Source organism: Lissotriton vulgaris, chromosome 3_1, assembly GCF_964263255.1.
Source record: "Lissotriton vulgaris chromosome 3_1, aLisVul1.2, whole genome shotgun sequence".
NCBI classification, from domain to species: domain Eukaryota; kingdom Metazoa; phylum Chordata; class Amphibia; order Caudata; family Salamandridae; genus Lissotriton; species Lissotriton vulgaris.
The window spans coordinates 1075411003-1075430102 of record NC_141689.1 but is presented as its reverse complement, the minus strand read 5'-3'; the positions used below and the strand labels follow the sequence as shown (position 1 = coordinate 1075430102).

Below are 19100 nucleotides of genomic sequence, written 5' to 3'. Positions count from 1 at the left end.
CTTGCTTCTGCTGGATGGTACTGTGGATTGAGTCCAAACTCTGCTTATCTGGCTGCCGAAAAGGCTGTAGAAGGGACGTTTGAGCACTTACACTAGGGGGGCAGGTTTACAAGAAACGAATGCAGCGCGGTGCAGAAAGTCATTTTGCTGTGCCGCGCTGCCTTAGTTTGGAAGCACAGGGAGGCAACATATTTACAACAATATGTTCATCTCTGTGCTTCTTCTGCGCTGGCACACAAACTGCTGCCATGCGCGGCGCAGGCACCCTTGCACCATGGTGCAAGGATGCCTGTGTTGTGGGGAGATTGTTTACAAACCCTTCCTGCACAAAAACAATCAGAAATGGAGTTGTACAGCTTCTATGTGTGCTGCATTAGCACACATAGAACTTGCAAAACGTCATAGTTTCAATCATTGTTAATGTGCAGGAAGAGGCACCTTCCTGTACATAAACAATCACCAGAGGGGGTTTCCTCTTTCGATGTGTGCTGCAGAATGCAGTACGCACAGAAAGAGGAAAAAAACGAGGAGACATGAAAACATTTCTCCTCGTTGCGGCTCACTACACCTCCCCTTTGGAGGCGTAGCATTCAGATGCATTTCCAGATTTACTTTTTCTTGTAAATCTGGAAATGGGTCTGGTTCCATGGGTGTTGCATGGGAACACCCACAGCAACACCCATGGAACGCCCCTTTCACGGAAAGTGCTGCCTGTAAAGGGGTCGACAAAGCCAGGAAAAGCCACGCAGGGTGGCTTTTCCTATCCTTGTAAATATGGGGCAGAAAAATGCGCTGCCAGTGCGTCACAAAAAGTGACGCATGGCAGTACAAGGCGCTTGTAAATCTACCTCTTAATTCTTAATGCACAGAAAAATCATTCAGCTCACAGAGGATGACTTCACCACTGTAAGTGGTATTTGCAGAAATGTAATATGGTCAAAGGCAAGCATCCTGTCAATGAGTGACAGGAGAAGTAGCTGAATCCCACCTGACGCCCCACACAGTGGTGCACAAAGACATTCCTGAGCCGAAGCTTGGGTGGGCTCTGGCTTTGTAATTTATTGTCAATTTTACAATGGCTCTCAAATACTGACTAGGAGGCCTGTAGCCTTGCAGTGCGTACTGGTGGTACTGTTGCCCGCCATTAACTAGTGGTACCAGCAGGCAGAAAAAGGACCAATACTAGGTAGAATACCACTCTGGTGCCCAGACGTTGAGTTAGACAAAATAGACTTTACGTGACTACTTCTTCTTGACTGATGGATACAGGAAAGACTTCACATCCAAAAGTGCTGCTACATCAGAAACCCCTGCTTGACACTACGAAGGAAAAATATCTCTATGTGTGATGTGCAGAACTTTAGTGCATCAATCCTACATTTCTCCTAAGCTAATGTAACCTATTTTCCCAAAAAGGAGGCATAACAAATTCCTGAGATATTTTTTGTGTATGCAAAAGACACATATCTAATTGCCTTTCGAAAACCTTAGATGGCAGAGGTCTCAGTTGGTTTGTAAAAACTATTTCTCTCTGTGTTTCCCTTCCCATTGCACTTCAAAGAGGGTGTAATGGATAAAGCAGAGCACACAGGTATCACAACCTACAGAATATTGATCAAACAGGCGTATCTGCTCCCTGGGGAAAAATAGATTTCAGAATAAGGCAAATTAGCAAGTAGTTAAGCATTCCTTCCTTGTGTGGGGTGTGGCATTCCGGGCAGACAATTTTCTGGCAGGTTCATTGCCACAGCAGTTGCATCGCCTTTTCTTGTAAGTCCCAGTCAAGGTGCTGAGGACTGGTGCAGAAATAATTAATACAATATAATAGTGACCGGATGACTGGGTAAAATTGCGCAGGGTTGAACAATAGTAAATAGCACTCCAAAACAGTTAGGTCTAAGGAAAAGGTAATGGTCATCCACCATTAACCAACCAGTAGGGAAAGAATCTCTACCTTCTAAGCAAAAAAACAGATACATCCTGAGATTAAATCCATACAAGTAAATGTCCTTATTAAATCACAACAGAATAGACAATCTTCTTTTCATTTTTCATTTATTCTTCAATCTTCCAAACTTGGTACTTGCCAACACGTGTTTCGTCTATTCCTGGTGTAAATCATAGACTTCGTCAGGGCTGCCAGATATTAAAACTAGGTAGTAGAAGAAAGCGAGCACGTGTTAAATCGCAGTAGGAGAATTTCCCAAGATAAATATATTTGTTAGGGCAAAGTGTTCAAGAGATAAGATGTGGCCTCTTAGTGCATATCTCCAATCACAAATTCATCTGTAATTAGTCTGTATCATTAAGGCTGTTATCTCTCGGGAAAAACTGGCCTCAAAGGATTGTTGCTGTGCAGGAAGGTGCCCCTCCCTACACAAAAACAATCCTGCCTACCTCCCTGTACAAAACAATCCTGCCTACAATGCAAGCAGCCGTGCCCTACGGTGCAAGGGTGCCTCCATTGGTGCAAGGCAGCACATTGTGTGACAAAGCAAGGAGAGGGCAGGAATGTGCCAGTTAATGTTAAATGTGCATTCCTGACATCTCCCTTTCTCACAGTGTCTTGCTGCTTTGCATTGTGTGGAAGTTTGATAAATCAGAACCATAATACAAAAATATGATACAGCATCTTCAAAATGTTAAAAAAGTGAATTTCATTAACATGCAAAAGCGTTTCAGCTTAGTATATCAGATTGTATCACTGCATAGAAAGACATTTATTAAAAGTGACACGTTTTTAATCATGGCCTTAGAAATAAAAAATGGCTAGCCCTGAACAACGCCATTAGTGACGTAAAAAGCAAGTCCGTAGTCATCAAAACCCTAAATTTGACCTAGATTCTAACTGTAGATGGAACAACATTATATTCTATTAAAGCAAACATAAGAGGTGTTTTGCAGTGCACATCCCAAAGTCAAGTATGTAAAAGTGTTCTTTTATGTGATCATAAAGAAAAAGGATTCTCTGTGAAATAAAGTGGTTTCCTATAGTCACACAATTTAAACAGGGAAGCAATATTGATTTCATGTTAACTGGTTTCACATTTTAACCTCCAGATGTGGTCTTATCTCTGTCTCCCTCTCTCTTGGTTTACTTCAAAGTTCACTCTTTGTCTTTAGTTCTTCACGCATAAGGAGAAAAATTGACAAAAACATAGCAGACTCGACTCAGGGTCCCCAGACCCAATTACCAAGCCAACAATGCTTTTATCTGGATGGATGTCACACCCCAAACGCCGCCTCTTGAAGCTATGCTAATGTTGAGGACCATTTTGCATGGCTACTCCAGAACATCATACAAAATCCTGCCTACTACCCCCTCCTTCCCATATCCTCATTAATGTCCAGTTAGCCTTACAAATGATTTCTTTGTTGATCACCCAAGAGCATACAGAATGTCTCGCTTTGAGAAACACAAAAGTCATTTCCACATATTTATAAGTAATTTGTTACTACTTTTGCATTTTGTTCTATTGCTTTTAGCTTTGTTTATGCTATTTACGGACTGGTACAAACCTTATGCATAGCAGCCTTGGCTGTTTCCAAAAAGAGAAATGTCTGCCTCGACTGCTTACATCTCCTACAAATGAGAATTTAAGCACTTCCTCGTGCATTTTAACTTTTTTAGCCTTTGTCGGGGAAATGCAGTTTCAGTTCCTATGTCACAGTGAGCTGGCAACCATTGTGTGGTCATACCTGAGCCCCTTTCCATAACTCATGTAGACAGCATTGGTGATGTGGCCTAGCAGTTGGGCCTGGATGGTCCCTTTTGCAGCCAGGCTGATAGTAGTTTTCATGTGTTCTTCCGGGCGAGATAAATCTGTACATTTAATTGGGCAATGAATGGTCCAAGAAGTGAAAATGGCCGAGGATATGATATACTTCCGTCAGCTTGTCTATTTTATATATTTCATTTGTTTTAAAGCGCTGGTAGAGGCTGGCTTTACTAACCCCCTCATCCATCCACATAAAATACAGATCTGTTCTTTGCAGCAGGCATATTAACACTCTGCGCTACTTTATGGTGAGTCAAAACTGCCAGTAGACAAACCTCGATCGTTCTCTAGCAGGAACATTAATGACAGTTATCTTGACATTTTTATTGCTGCCTCAAAGCTGGATGCATGAGGAACTCTGCAGCAGGTGCTTTTAAATCGTAAGTTATTGCTAAACACAGCACCCCCCTGAGGTCAGTGTCCACCCTCCAGGTCAGCGCTGCAACACTGGTTGCACTGCCCTTAAGCCGGCCCTGGGTGTGAGTATAGGCACCCCTAGGGCCCAGTGGGACGACTCGAAAAAAGCCAGGCCTTCAGCTTCGTATGAAATTCAAAGAGTGAGGAGGAGGCTCTTATGGGTGGAGGCAGGTCATTCCACGCTACAAGAGCGATGTAGCAGGAAGCTCGAGCGCCGGCTCTCGTTTTCCATATTTGTAGGATTGGTGCAAGTAGTAGTAGGGACGAAAGGAGGTGTTTGGAAGGTTTGGGAAAGCAGATATGATTGTTGAGGTATGCTGGGCCAGTGTTATGAAGTTCCTTGAAAGGGTGAGTCAGGAGCTTGAATTGTTCTTGTTTGTGAATGCGGAGCCAGTGGAGCTCCTTCAGGTGTGGTGTGTTGAGAGAGCGAAATAGGAGGTTGAGAGCGATCGCCGCGGAGTTCTGAGTGGTCTGTAGCCTTCTGGTGAGTTTTTGTTGATCCTGTAATAGAGGGTGATCCTGTAGTCCAGGTTGCTTGTGAACAGGGATTGTGTGACAGTTTTCCAGGAGCTGATTGGGAGCTACTGCACCTAGATGCAAACAAGGGAATGCCTCACTGAGATCATGCTACCCACAATCTGAATTAATGAAGGGGTCGCACAAGCATCTGCAAACCCTTCTATAATACAAAAGTGCCCTGGCTGGAAGCACCACTTTCTGGCTCTGGGGTTGCCATGAATTAACATGTGAAATCTGTTTCCCGTCAAATAATGATCCTACATTTTGAGGGGAAAATACTTCCGAAATAAAATGGGAATTAAAAGCTGATTATCTATATTATTTTTTAACTGAACAGGTGTAATTCTGCTCAGTGACCTGCCTTTCCCATTGCCAGCTTTCTCTAGAATAGGCACTATAAGAAGCTATGAATGTACAATAGGTATGTCATGTTCTTATTTAAGACAACTAGTGAGGTCATAAACCACCTGCAATAAGAACATTAGAGACAGGAAAGGACAGACCCTTATTACAGGCTCCGTAATATTGCTCTTATAAACCCACACACTCATTAAACGTACCTGCTGCGCTGCGGCGCTGTCTGCACCGGGGGAAGAGCTGCTGCTCCAGACACAGTGACAGGACGGAGGCGGTGTTTGCTGCTGGGGCTGCCTGAAGCTTGTTTTCAAACTGGCGCATGACCGTGTTTATTCTGTCAGGGAAGCAATCCCCGTCCGTCATATCCGCGTGCTCTCACGCTCGAGGGGGGTGAAGGAGGGATCTGCCCGAAAGACGCACTAAAACTCCCAAGTAAAAGTTCAGCCATAAAACACATGAATATTGAGGCTTTTTTCGCCCTCTGCTGTCCCTTTTGTGTGTCAGCTCAGCTGTTACATTTCTATGAGTCAGCTCCAATTTTTCTATCATTTCAGAAAGCGAAACAACTTCCGGTAATGTTTAAGCATTTACAGTATACACAGTCAATTGGGGAACACGGAACTAACACTGCAAGAGGTGTTGGGAAGAAATGCTATATCTTTCTTGCTTCTGAAAAACCTCATATCTGTAAGCCTGGTTGCTTTGGCTGTCTGCCAGATCCCCGAAATCAATCAAATTAACATAAGTAGAGAGGCTTTGGGTCAGCCCTTTTCAGGCACTGGTCTGTATATGAGCTATTCACATTTTGCTGTTGCCTAAAACAGCATGGACCAATGTATCAGCTCACTTCAGCTATTGGCTCTATTACCCTGTGAGTGATGGCATTGTGCACATTCGCTTAAAAAGGAGTGCGCTTCAGGGCTACAGCTGGTGGGCCACTTCTTCAGTTTTCTCATTTCGCTTTACTCCTTTTGGGGTGTGCTATTTCAATTTCTACTCATGTTTTTTTCATAGCAAGCATATGGTCACTATGTTTAGGCACAGGCCCTTTTTTAAAATCGTATTCTTTTTATTTATCTTGCAAATGTTTGGGAAAGAAATAATACATTATATAATATAATATAATATAATAAAACAAGTAGTTGGGAAAGCCAATAGATCTGGTGGTGGTTGCAAGCTTTTAGGCTTTAACAATGCTTGTTATGTTTTTGATCATTCTTGCTAAACGTTATCGTTGGGGAAGCTGTAGGGCCATTCATTGTCAGTATAAAAAAAGAATATGTGGCTAAAAGCAAAAGAGCAAAACAATTTTGTTGATCTCAAAATGTATATATTTCCATAGTAATCCTTGGCACTTAAGCAAACGTATTTGTGAATCTTCTCCGTGTGAAAGGGGTCAATGCTGTCACTCACTGTTAAGTTAACTAATTGTTAAAGTGGGCTAACAGTACACATTGCCCCATGCTGTATGCGGTGTGGAAGAAAAATGTGAACGACGCAATAATAGACCAATGGATAAAGAGAGGCCAGTGAAAGCCCCTCTAAGTAAGTATTTTATACAAATTATTTTAGTAAAACAAAAAGTTGTGGCTAATGCCCGACCTACGAAAATGTCCCCACCAACATCCCAGCTTGAGAATACTAGACCAAATTACTTTCCCATGCTTGTTACAATGTAGCTCTTCTTCAAAAACATGTTTTGCAACAAAAGTAGCAAAAATGTGTCATTTTAATCAGTTCACATCTAGGTTGCTCGTCAAAACAAAGTGCATCTGAGAGTCAACTTTTAGAAGTAGTCGTTGTAAATAACATGTTTATTATTAAGACAATTGGGTATAAAACGAAAGCACAGCTTTTAGGTTTTGTAAACTCAATGTTATTCAATGGTTTTTTTGCCAAGAATGGTATACAAAACAGAGAAACCACACACAGCTACCTTGCACCAGAAGCTTGCCTCACTACTCAAAACAATTTCTATTAAATGACGAGTAATGGGCAGGAAGGCCTGGCATAAATGTTAGCCATCAAAGATAGGAACAGTGACATTTTAAATCACTCTGAAATATCTTAATTAGTAAAATAGCACATTGGCTTATGATTGTTACCCATTGTTGTTTTATGAGAAGAGGTGCATTCATATCCACATATAATGTGTGAGGAAAATACTGTTAAGCAGTGCTAGGATTCCAATGCGAAACCTAAATAAACATGAAATTGGCTAGTTATAGCTAGCTGCACAAATTATAACACACACCTCTTTTATGCGATCATGATCTTGCGCATGGCATCATTCAGAACTTCTCAGGTAACTTCATCAATAACATCACTGATGACTTTGCAAATGAAATAATTGTAGTCATAACTGATGGACTATGTAGGAAAGTGGAATGTTATGTGGTATGGCTGGGGGGCCTTACCATGTAATATTATCACAATATCCCAAAGATGGTCCTTGGATTCACACTAATAAATCCTTAGCTAAGTCCTGTTAGAGTGGCAAAAAGCAGCCAGGCTTTACTAGAGGAACGTTAAGCCTTTCAGAGTACCAACATGGATGATAAGTAATTGACACAACTCAAGAGTAATCTGACATCAAATTATTAAAATAGGGTTATTTTTACCTTAATTTATACACCAAAATGAGCAGAATAGCATACATAAAACCGGAGTTCTAGATTTTTGTAGCAATTTTAAATCAGTGCAGTAAAATACATAGAGAAAATAATATTGCTGTCAATGGCAAAATCCACTTATGACAATCAGTCACTTGCAGGTCGTGTTACTTGGAACCCCTGTAGGCGTACAATCATGCGGACCTCAGAAGCAGGCCACAACAGTCATCAATTTTACCTAGCCCATGGAGTTCGGGTGCAGAGTTGTTCTAGCTGTCCTTGGTGCTGAACGGGAGCTGTAGGGGGTGCTGTTTTTATTGCTTACACGGTGCTGCAAGGAACAAACGTAAAAAAACACAACAGGTACACAGCTGCCGATGTCGGATGATTGTTGCACAGTGCTTTCTGTAGATGCAGTGTAATGTGTGGGGGTCAGTTACCTGATTGGTGACCAAAAAGCCTTGGCGGAGATAAACACAACGAAAAGCTTTGGGAACTTCACTGGGTCAGGTGGAGTAACAGGGCGACCTAAAACTTCAGGTCAGGTGAGAGACACTACAAACCCCACAATGCACTCGACCACTTGGATTCGGGCACTGCCTCCGAAGGCCCGATGGCCAGTGATTCTTTACTTCAAGTGACTGTTTTTACTTGCAGTTTCAGGGTACTAGTATCACTAGCACAGGGGAGACTGAGGGTGCTACTGGCCTCCAAAAAGATCCCTCTCTTTGGGAATGTTGGAATTTGGCCAAGAATGAGAGTTGTTCACTCTGTTTTGTGTCTGTTGCCTAAGGGACAATGTACCCCTCTTTTGCTGTGTGCCGGTGGGCAAAGTCCTGTTGTTGGTGACACAGGTCTCCTTTTGGTCCTTCTGTGAAGTAAGTTGCTCAGATCTGAGGTTCTGGTGTCAGTGGGTCCCTACAATCTTAGATTTAGGTGAGATAGGGATGTGGGAGTTAGTTGCCAATGGATAGCTATTTCCCAGTGGTGAAAGTAACTTTTTCTAACCAGAACCCACAATTTCTGCCCTCTTAAAGATGGCAGAATTCCATTTTAGTTGTACAGACCAGGCTGCCCACCCAACAGGTGTGGCCAGCCTTCCTGGGGGTATATACATGCTGCATAGCTAATTTTACACCTTGCTTGGGTGCAAGCACGCCTGGGGCAACGGGGGCTGTTTCCTACTTAGGGGGACAACCCTGATACATATCAGAGGCGGTGTAGCCTTTGAAACTCACTGCTCTGATGTGGCATGAGGCAATTCACTAGCCATCTGCAGAGGTGTGAACTCCTTCCTGCCCAGCCTTTGTTTCTGACTCCTGGGAAACAGTTGCTTCTATTCTATAGAAACATTTGGCATTAAGGCTAACAAGATTGACATGTGAGTGATGTCATTTTCAAAGTCTTCTGAACAACCCAAAACAAACAAAGATCAGAATGCATGAGCTTTACTAATGCAGAAGCAATATCATCTGCAGGATACTCTTACACCAAGTTGTGAAGCAGATGTATCTGCACAAAGACTTCTGTATATAGTCTTTGCCATGCAAAGTAGCGTTTGATTTCAGAGCTTTCTCTTCAGATAGGTTCTGAAATCAACCAGTGGACATACTTTACAGTGCAAAATGTAGAACTGTGACATTGAGGTTATACCACTGGCATTGATGTTTTTTAACTATATTTTCAACACCATGTTTTCTATTTATGGCTTTTTCTCATGTGTACAAGCTTTCCCAAAAGAAGAATTGGAAGAAAGGTAGCACCTCTGTCCTACTGTTGTGTATGTATAGGGGCCAGCAGTACTACGTTACATGCTCACAAATGCTATTTACAAATCTCCAACACACCTATCTCTCATGTGTGGAGTTATCTGTCATGACTGCAGAGTTCTCTGTAGATGGAGATCTATGTTTTTGTGGTAAATGTGGTTGGGGTCGGGAGCTTTTTGAAAAAAGGGGACTTTCTACTAATAAATGGGTGGTGTTAAGAGAAATATAAGAATGTGTTTGAGGAGGAACATGCAAATACTAAAACAGTCTGACAAAAGAGTAAAACAATTGTATTCACTAAGATTACACCTACATCTTCAACAGTGGTACTACTGATTAAAAAGCTGCACCCTGGACTATGCCAAGCACCACACTTGGAAAATCAGTGGCACTAAAACACACTCACACCAAAGGACCCCCCCCCTGCACCCCTGAAATGTATTTTAAAGTGCATGTTTCACACACACATGTCCTAAGGACATGTGTGTCTGTAACATGACACTTTTCAAAAATGCATTTTTGTGCTTTTTGAAACAATTTCGCAAATTAACACGAGGGTCAACCTCGTGTTAATTTGCACTTCCTATTTCAAAATTTGCATTTTTAAAAAAAATGATGCATTGCATTTAAGGAATCGCACAAATGCGATTCCTTAAATGCATTCGCATTTTTTGTAAATGCAAAAAAAACGAATTTTGAAAAAATGTTTCATGCATCCCAAAAACGTATTTAGGAAGCGCAAACGGCCGAATTTACCGATTCGCACCGTTTGCACTTCCTAAATAGGTTGATGCATGGTCCCCTATGTTTCTAAAATTAAAGAGCAATGTTGGGATCCGCAGTGTGTGACGGCCTGGACAAAAACTGAGCCAAGAGCAGACCCATCTGCTGCCCTAGGCTGGGCCCACTCTCTTGACCCTTTGATAATGTACACAGTCTCCAAGGTTATTTCTGTGGCCTTTCGTATTGCTTTGCAAGTTATTTGGTTAACCCTTCACCTGCTATTTTGCTATTTACTTTAACTATGGGGAAAAAGAACCCTACCACCCAAAAGAAACATGGGAACAAGGGGAACTCTATCACCCCTACAATTGCTACTGATTTGTAATCTGCCATGGGAGCGATCTCTATGGAACTAGAGGTAGTAGAGAGTCACATAGCCGCTGTTCAAACGTTAATTGAAAACAATTACTCCCCAGGGCACCTTGATCCCCTACAGGTAGAAATTCTGACCAAGTTTCTGGACGGCCCAGATACAACTTCAAAACTTCAATCAGCAACGGCCAGATTCATCATTGAGTAGTTTTGCGAGTCTGAAATAGCGATAAATAAGGAATCGCTATTCCAGACTCGCAAAACGGGATTCATGTAGGATTCGCAATATTTTTTGCGAGTCCTACTGATTCCTTATTTGCGATTAGCTAATTGCTAATCGCAATAACTCCCCATTCATTCCTATGGGCCTAAAGGCCCATAGGAATGCATGGGGAGTCATTCTTTATTTGCGATTAGCAATTAGCTAATCGCAAATGAGATTGCGATTTCAAGGGTGCAGGGGTGTCCAAAGGACACCTGTAACACCCCTGAAATGTTAAATTGCACAGATGTTACACACACACATGTCCAAAGGACATGTGTGTGTGTAACATGCAACTTAGAAAAATGCATTTAAAAGCATTTTTCGAAGTTTTCGCTATTTACCACCAGGTTTGACCTTGCGGTGAATAGCGGCCCAAAATTGGGATTTCACAATTTTTAAATGTTTCAAGAATAGCATTTAAGGAATCTCTAATAGAGATTCCTTAAATGCTATTCCTCACACATTTGCTAATTCTTAAATAGCGACTTTTGCATTTGGGATGATGAATCCCAAATGCAAAAATTGCACTTGCAAAGGGCCAGATTCTCAGAATCTGGCCCTTTGCAAGCGCAATTATGCTTGATGAATCAGGCTGTAAGATCCTTAGCACCTGTCGCAAATACCAAATAATGCACTAGTCATCAATGCTTTGTACATTCTTCTATTGTTAACTTAAATAGTCTGTCTCCAACCGTAGAAAAGCCCCCGCCGGTTAGGAGAAAAACGCATGATGAAAATGCTCAGAAGCTGTTACAGGTGCAAAAAGGGCTTGCATGAAGCCCGAAGCTCCCGCCCAAAATAATGTTACTTCTATCAGGACAGACATTTAGACAGCATTACCTGTGTGTGCAAATCGTTCTTCAACAATTTTTTTTAACTTTATTGACGGATCTCTGTCATGATCTCTTCAAGGCGGAGAAAAACTCTTGGGCGCAGAAAGCAGGAACTCACGGATCTTCCTCACAATACTCAAAACATTTGCCAGCCTCACTCCCAGTTCCAGACTGTTAGAGGCCTGCCTTATCCTGTGCTTGCCAACCCTCAATCCGCTCTCACTGGCCAGTCGCTGCCTGAACCTGCACCCTGCACGTCCTCTCATCCACAGATCTCGAAACAGCAGGCAATATCACATGTTCTCATGAGCCCATCAAGTTAAAGAGTAATTTGGTTCTGAATTGGGAGTGTGTAGACCAATTGCAACTTCGACCTGAATGTACTCTGTATATCATCATACTTGAAGGCCTGTGAGTTCGGGTGTGCACAAAGATTTGCAGGGCCTGAAAAAAATAGTTGCTTAGTGGTGTAAATCCAATTCGGGCTAATGAATGGACCTGGCTGATGAAATTCTTATGGTTAGGATGGTTGGCTCGTTTGGGTATTCTCCTCAGACCTCAAGGGGTGAATGCTTTGTGGTGAACTTTAGAAACCCTTGCCTGGTGCGCCTATCGCTACACAGATTGGATCATCACTTGAATAGGATGGGCAAGATTTGCACCCTCCCACTAGGTTTTTGTTAACCTGCCTTTTATTTTTTCACCACTGGCGTGTAAATTGCCTGGTCCGGGTTCAAATGCGGCTGCACACAGTCTACTACCCAATTTGTTCCTGAAAATCGTTTTGCAGCCCTTTTATTTATGTCAGATATTAGAATAACTGGATGCACCATCGGGCACTCCTTAAACATCCCATCATGTTGGCCTCGAGATTCACAGGGGAGAGGTTTCGAATAAATCTACCACCCAAGATGATGCTGCCAGATTAGATTGCCTCCACTTTCTTATCTTGGAACATAGTGGGAGCAAGTAAAAAATTGGACACTGAGGACTAGTTGGACTTAATCAATAAGTATGATATAGTGTGTTGTCAAGCGACCTGGGCCCTTGAGGCTTTTTATGTTAAGGGATTCTGATCCTTTTTAGGTCGAGCAGACCTACTCTCAATGCGTGAGCATTGAGAGTGTCTACTCCAGACCTAATGTGGCCCGTATTTAGGAGAGTGGACACGACTCAGACGCGCGCTTTTGCAGACTCAGTTTTGACCGCGGGAGCGCGCGTCTGAGCCGCGCTTGCCCAGACTAAGTCACAGCCCCTGCTCACACACACAGACACAGCCAGCCCCCACCCCTCTGCATGCAAGCACACAATACACAGGCGCGCGCACACACACACACACATACACACGCTGCCGCCCCCCACCCCCACCCCCACCCCCCTGCATACACACAGACACGCAAGCACGGAGCCCCACTCACCCGGACTTCTACTCGTCCCGCTCCGGGCTGCTCACTCCGACGTCAACGGGCACAGGGACACCGGCACTCCGCTCCTTGGCTTCCCAGGCGGACGCCGGCTGCACGCAGGGCTCTCCTCTCTCTGCACCGGAGCCATGCGCCAGCCACTGCAGCCTGCCTCCTGGAAAGCTCCGGTCGCGTGTCCGGCCCGCCCCTGTCCCAACAAAGGTTGCCTGGCTTCCTGTTGAAGCCGGGCTGCGGCGGTGAGTTTGCTTGTTTAATTTAAAACGGCTGTTGGTGGCAGGACACGCACAATGTGTTTTTTCTGCAACTTTAGAACGCCTTGGCACATTTTTGTTCCAATCCGGATTATCCCCAAGCTCCTCGTTACTTAAACTTATTAAGAGGAATGTTTTCATCTGTAAAATATCAAGATCGAAAAATGAGCAGGAGGTTGGAGTATCACCTAGTTATCCGAAGTGATCCATTGAGCTAAAGTTATTTATGTGGAACGAGTAGCTATTGCTTTGTTCCAAATGTAATTTCCTATTGAAGCAACTCGACGCGTAGTGTTTATTTTATTTTTCAAAATTTTCACCAACAACGGTTGTGGTATGGTAAGCTTTAAAAGGCTTCGAAATCGCCTGCAATGCATTTCTTCATAATTAAGTGGTATTGAGGTAAGCCAGAGAGTTGAAGGTCATAACAGTGACGGCTGCACTCTTTTATGCCTCTATAGTGTGTTGTAAAAATCTCACATTAGGCACGTTACCTGAAAGGTGCAGTTGTTTATTTTTATAGATATTGAAATATTCAAAAGATAGAAAGAGGACACAAGATAGAAAGACATAACGTTTAGAAAATGTTCAACTTTACATAATTAACCAACACAAATAAGAAAAAAGTATTTCTTGATCGGTTTCTCATTCCTTTTCTAGCGAAACAAAAAAGGGAACGAAAAGCAAATGCATTATCATTAGCCCCACCGCATCAGGTTTTACCTGACATATCACAGTCCGTAATACATCACTTTCTCATATTTTAACAAAGTGGTCCGGTCTAAAACTCCGCTTTCTATGTCTGGCCGAAAGCAAGACGTTTACACCTTTAGAATTTGCTTCTTCACTACAATTAATGTGCAGGTTCTGATCTACTGACCCAAATTCTACTCTCCAACTCTTAACGTAGCAATCTCAATCTGTTATGAAATGGACATGAATATGCAGCATTTCAAAGAAACACAAGCAATGTTTATCTGTTAATATTTCACTTCTGTTCTTGGATTTTCGTCACAGTAAAATACACTGAACATAATCTTCACAAAAGTAATTTACATAAGTTTAAGCTATTGGCATTATAAATTACAATAACATTTATTTAAGTATTAATTATAAAGAAAATAAAAGCCATTGTTATTTGTAATATCAATACATCTAAGTCGCGTAAATACAACACATATTGCATTACAAATGCTATAGGTGTCACATTTGCGAAAGTTAAAATTATTGGCATTGGAAATGACAAAGCTATTAATTTAGCTATTTTCAAAACCAACACATAAATAAAAAAATTGTCATTTACAATACCAATAGCTCAAACTTTCCTAATGCGAGACCTATTGCATTGCAAATGCTTGTTATGTAGCTGCTACTCTTTCTACTGCAGGCAGACCGAAAGGAAAGTAAAGGGGGTTCATATTTCCATGAGACTAAGTAAACTGAAAGTGGAAGAGTTGCTGTATGCTCCTTGTAACTACATTTTACAGTTGTTATTACCTTGCTATTTCATTTTTTTCACAAATCATCCTATTGACAGAATAGTTGAACTGGACCAATTTATCACATACTATTTTGAGAGACACCCAGATAGGGAGGCCATCCTTTGAATGGCCGACTGTAAAATCTCTAGTTCCTCTTCAGCGGTGACCATGTTTGTGGGGTTACTGACTGGAAAGAAGAACATTTAACACACTTTATTAATGCCCCTTATGGGGCTGCATTGAATCAGGTCCTAATTAAACATAGTCTACTCTTTAGTTCAGACTTTAAAGGTAAGCGTTCCACAATAGATTTTATCCAGCCTCGTACATACAGGAATCCCATATCCTCCCTTCCCATAATAGTGACCATAATCGTATTGCTGTTAGCTTAAAATGTCCTTCGGTTGAAGTACAAATGCCCAGTACTTCTTCTAATCTTCAGTTTACCAAAAATAATAGCATTCGTATTGAATGGAAGAATCTAGACCATGTAAAAAATGCCAAGAGTTTAATTATCTCAAAGCAAGCTGAAGTCCTGTGCTATCTATCTGTTGAGGCAAAGGCTAAGGAGGTTATTGAAAGCTTCGAGGACCTTTGTAAACTAGCATCTAGTATGATGGATACCAGGAAGAAACAAACTGAACCACCTCCTTACAAATGGTTTAATACAGCCTGTACCACTGCTTTATGGGACATAAGCAGTGCATTGTGTGGGCATAAGTTATAGTTAGCTCAGGTAACTATAACTGCTGAATTTCAATGGTTTTGTACAAGTGAAATCTGAGCCTAACTATAACCTCCCTATGACCTTTGCATTTTCAGCGACTATCTAAAGTTTGTTAAATTCTATTTCCTAACTATAATGTCCTTGTAACCTTTAATTCTTTCAGTGAATTTTACATTTAAAAAAAATATATTTCCTAACTATAACGTCCCTGTAACCTTAGCTTTTTTGCTTTTTTTCAGCGCATTTCAACAGTAACGTGTAACCTTTGAGAGGGGGTGTGTGAGTGGATGTATAGGTAGGTGAGTGGGTGTAAATGTGGCTGTATGGGTCTCTGAGCAGGTGTTTGAGTGGTTTTGTGGGTGTGTGAGTGACTGTATGGATCTGTTAGTGGGTTTGTGAGTATTTGTATGGGTGTGTACATGGCTGTATAAGTGGGTGTAAGAGTGCCTGTGGATCTGTAGGTGGGTGCATGAGTGTCTGAGTGGGTATGTGAGTGGGTGTATGAATCTCTGAGTGGGTTTGTGAGTGGCTACATGGGTTTTTGAGTGGAGCTTTGAGTGGATGCGAGCGTGTGCATGAGTGTATGAGTGGTTCTGTCAGTGAGTGCTCAGTGAAAAAAGTAGTGGGGCACTCAGGAGCAGGTCCTCAAGTCAGCTCCACCGTGATGGTCCTCCTGTCCAGCTTGCCTGCAAGTCGCTACCCTTTGTTGCCTTCGGTTTTGTGCCTCCTCCGCTAATTTTCTGCCCATTTTTCTGCCTCTTCTCTCCTCGTTCCTTCCCTCTAGTTGCCTCTTTCAGCTCATTCTGCTCATTATTTTGCCTCTTTCTTTTTGCTCCGGACCTTTATTCTGCCTCTTGCTGCTCGTTTCTGACCTCTATTTTGCCTCTTGCTGCTCATTTTCGACCTCTATTTTGTCTCATTCTGCCTGTTATTTTGCCCCTTTTTGCTCGCTCCTGATCTCTATTTTGCCTCTTTGTGCTTGTTTCTGCCCTTTATCCTGCTTCTTTCTGCTCTCTTCTGACCTTCATTCTGCCTCTTTCTGCTAGTTTCTGGACTTTATTTTGCTTCTTTCTGCTTTATTCTGTCCTGTGTTCTGCCTCTTTCTACCTGTGTCTAACCTTTACTCTGCCTATTGCTGCTCTCTTCTGATCTTTATTCTGCCTCTTTCTTCTCATTTCTCACTTTTATTTTGCCTCTGTGGTCGTTGATGCCTCTTTCTACTTGTTGTTGACCTTTCTTCTGCCTCTTTCTGCTCATTTCTCAACTTAATCTTGCCTCTTTCTGTTCATTTTTTACCTTAAATCTGCCTCTTTCTGTTCAGTGCTTACATTTATTCTGCCTCTTTCTGCTTGTTGCTGACCTTTATTCTGCCTCTTTCTGCTCGGTGCTGACATTGATTCTGCCTCTTTCTGTTTGTTTCTCACCTTTATCTTGCCTCTTTCTGCTAATTTCTGACCTTAATTCCGCCTTTCTGCTCCCTCCTGACCTGCCCCCGGGACCACGTGGAGCCTCAAGGCCTCTGCGATCCCAGCCAGCTCTCTGCCTCCTGCAGGAGCAGACATTGCTGCTGCACACAGGGAGCTGCTGGAAATGCATTACAGCCTGGGTGGAGAACATGCTGACCTTTAATCTGCCTCTTTCTGCTCAGTGCTTACATTTATTCTGCCTCTTTCTGCTCGTTGCTGACCTTTATTCTGCCTCTTTCTGCTCGGTGTTGACATTGATTCTGCCTTTTTCTGTTTATTTCTCACCTTTATCTTGCCTCTTTCTGCTCATTTCTGACCTTAATTCACCCTCTTTCTGCTCCCTCCTGACCTTCCCCTGGGACCACGGGGAGCATCAAGGCCTCCGCAATCCCAGCCAGCTCCCTGCCTCCTGCAGGAGCAGACATTGCTGCTGCACGCAGGAAGCTGCTGGAAATGCATTACAGCCTGGGTGGAGAACATGCCCAGACCCCTAGTCCCCATCTGAGCATCAAACCTCGGCGCTCAGACCAATCACAACGCTGCATTGCAGTGTTGTGATTGGCTCAGGGGAACCTGGGTGCTTCCTGGGTGCTCTGTTCCTGGTTTGGAGACGACGATGGAGAGAGCGATGAGACGCGGTGAGGAGGTAAGATTTTTTTTCATTACCCCCTTGCTCAACACCCGAGCACTCCCACCTCCGATCTGTGCCTGGCGCCACAGAAAATTAAGGTTTTTAAATATCTCCAAAACTACTAAATGGATTTACACCAATTAAAAAAAGGGTTCTTTCTGGACCAAGAGCTACCTTTCTATCAGATTTGGTGTAATTCTGTCCAGTGGTTCGGGCTGTGTCGTGTCTATAAATGTCTAAGGATATTTACATTGGAAAAATACTTTTTGACCCGCCCACCCCATTTTCCCAGCCCCGCTTGACAAATCTCTCCGAAGTTTTCCATGTACAAGAATCAGCGGCACACTATTTATGGAAAATTTGATTACAATTTCTCAACCGGCACCAAAGATATAGGCAAGTCAAAAAACACTTTGCCTATGAAAACATGTTCCTGACTATGACTACATACAGTCACTCTTCTACAGCAGTGAATATTCGCCCTCTATTGCATAAAAGATGAACCAGCCGTCTAAATTAAATTTAGACTGCTTGTTTATCGTTTATGCATGTGTCTTCACTGCTGTGGGGGAGTGATGGAATGGATATGGGTGCCTTACGTGCAATGTAGTTGTTGAGTCCCAAGCACGAGGACCAGTGTCTTGGCAGGTGCCAGTAGGTAGATATAGTTAGGACCTAATTTCCATAGGAAAAGCATTTTTTTGACTTGCCTATGATTTTGGCGTCATTTGACCAATCTTCATGACATTTTCCCAAAAAAGTGTCAAAGCAGGTTCTATGTGTCATGGAAAGTTTTGGGGTGATCCATGCTGTGGGGACCGAGAAATAGGAGCATGAGAAAAGGGTGTGTTTGTAATGCTAATTCCCATAGGAACGAGTTGTTGAACCAAAAGCCGGAACCGCTGGACGGAATTACACTAAATTTGTTAGAAAGGTAGATGTTGTTACACAGATTGTGTATTTTGTTATTTGGTGCAAATCTGTTAAGTTGTTTTGGAGAAATGTAAGCCAAAAATTATAGATATATTGCTGCTGATATTATAGGGTGGTTTCATGATTAATCGCGGATGCACGTGCCATCGGGAATGCTCTTATTGGTTGGAAGCAACCTGAACAGAAGGTTGCGGCTGCCAATTTATCTTTCAGTAACCGTTCCTGGGGCTGAAAATTGGTGTGAAAACATAAGGGGTCTAGGTGGAGATACGCTGACCCCATGTTTTAAAAATGGGTGTGCTAGTGACACAAGTTGTGCCTAAAATTAGTTTTTTTTATCACAAGGGTTATTCACAACAATAACGCCAGCATGCCCCCGTGTACCGTCACAGGGACATTGTTAAATATCGCTAAGACATTGCGAACATTAGTGGAAACATAAAAAAGTATATATTTGTACACACTCGACAGTCACTGTCACACGCAGACATTTATACAACCCTTCACATACACTCACCCTTTTATACATCCAGCCACATAC

General features: G+C 42.5%; 1 protein-coding gene across 3 annotated transcripts in view; it reads right to left on the bottom strand.

The window, feature by feature from the left end:
* CD274 (CD274 molecule) overlaps positions 1 to 5435 on the bottom strand; it is a 293265-nt gene extending 287830 nt beyond the window's left edge. For all 3 annotated transcript variants that reach the window (XM_086961494.1, XM_086961495.1, XM_086961496.1), the window contains exon 1: positions 5276 to 5435. The gene's annotated coding sequence lies outside the window, so the exon portion shown is untranslated. The remainder of the gene's footprint in view (positions 1 to 5275) is intronic.
* Between the last annotated feature and the right edge of the window lie 13665 nt (positions 5436 to 19100).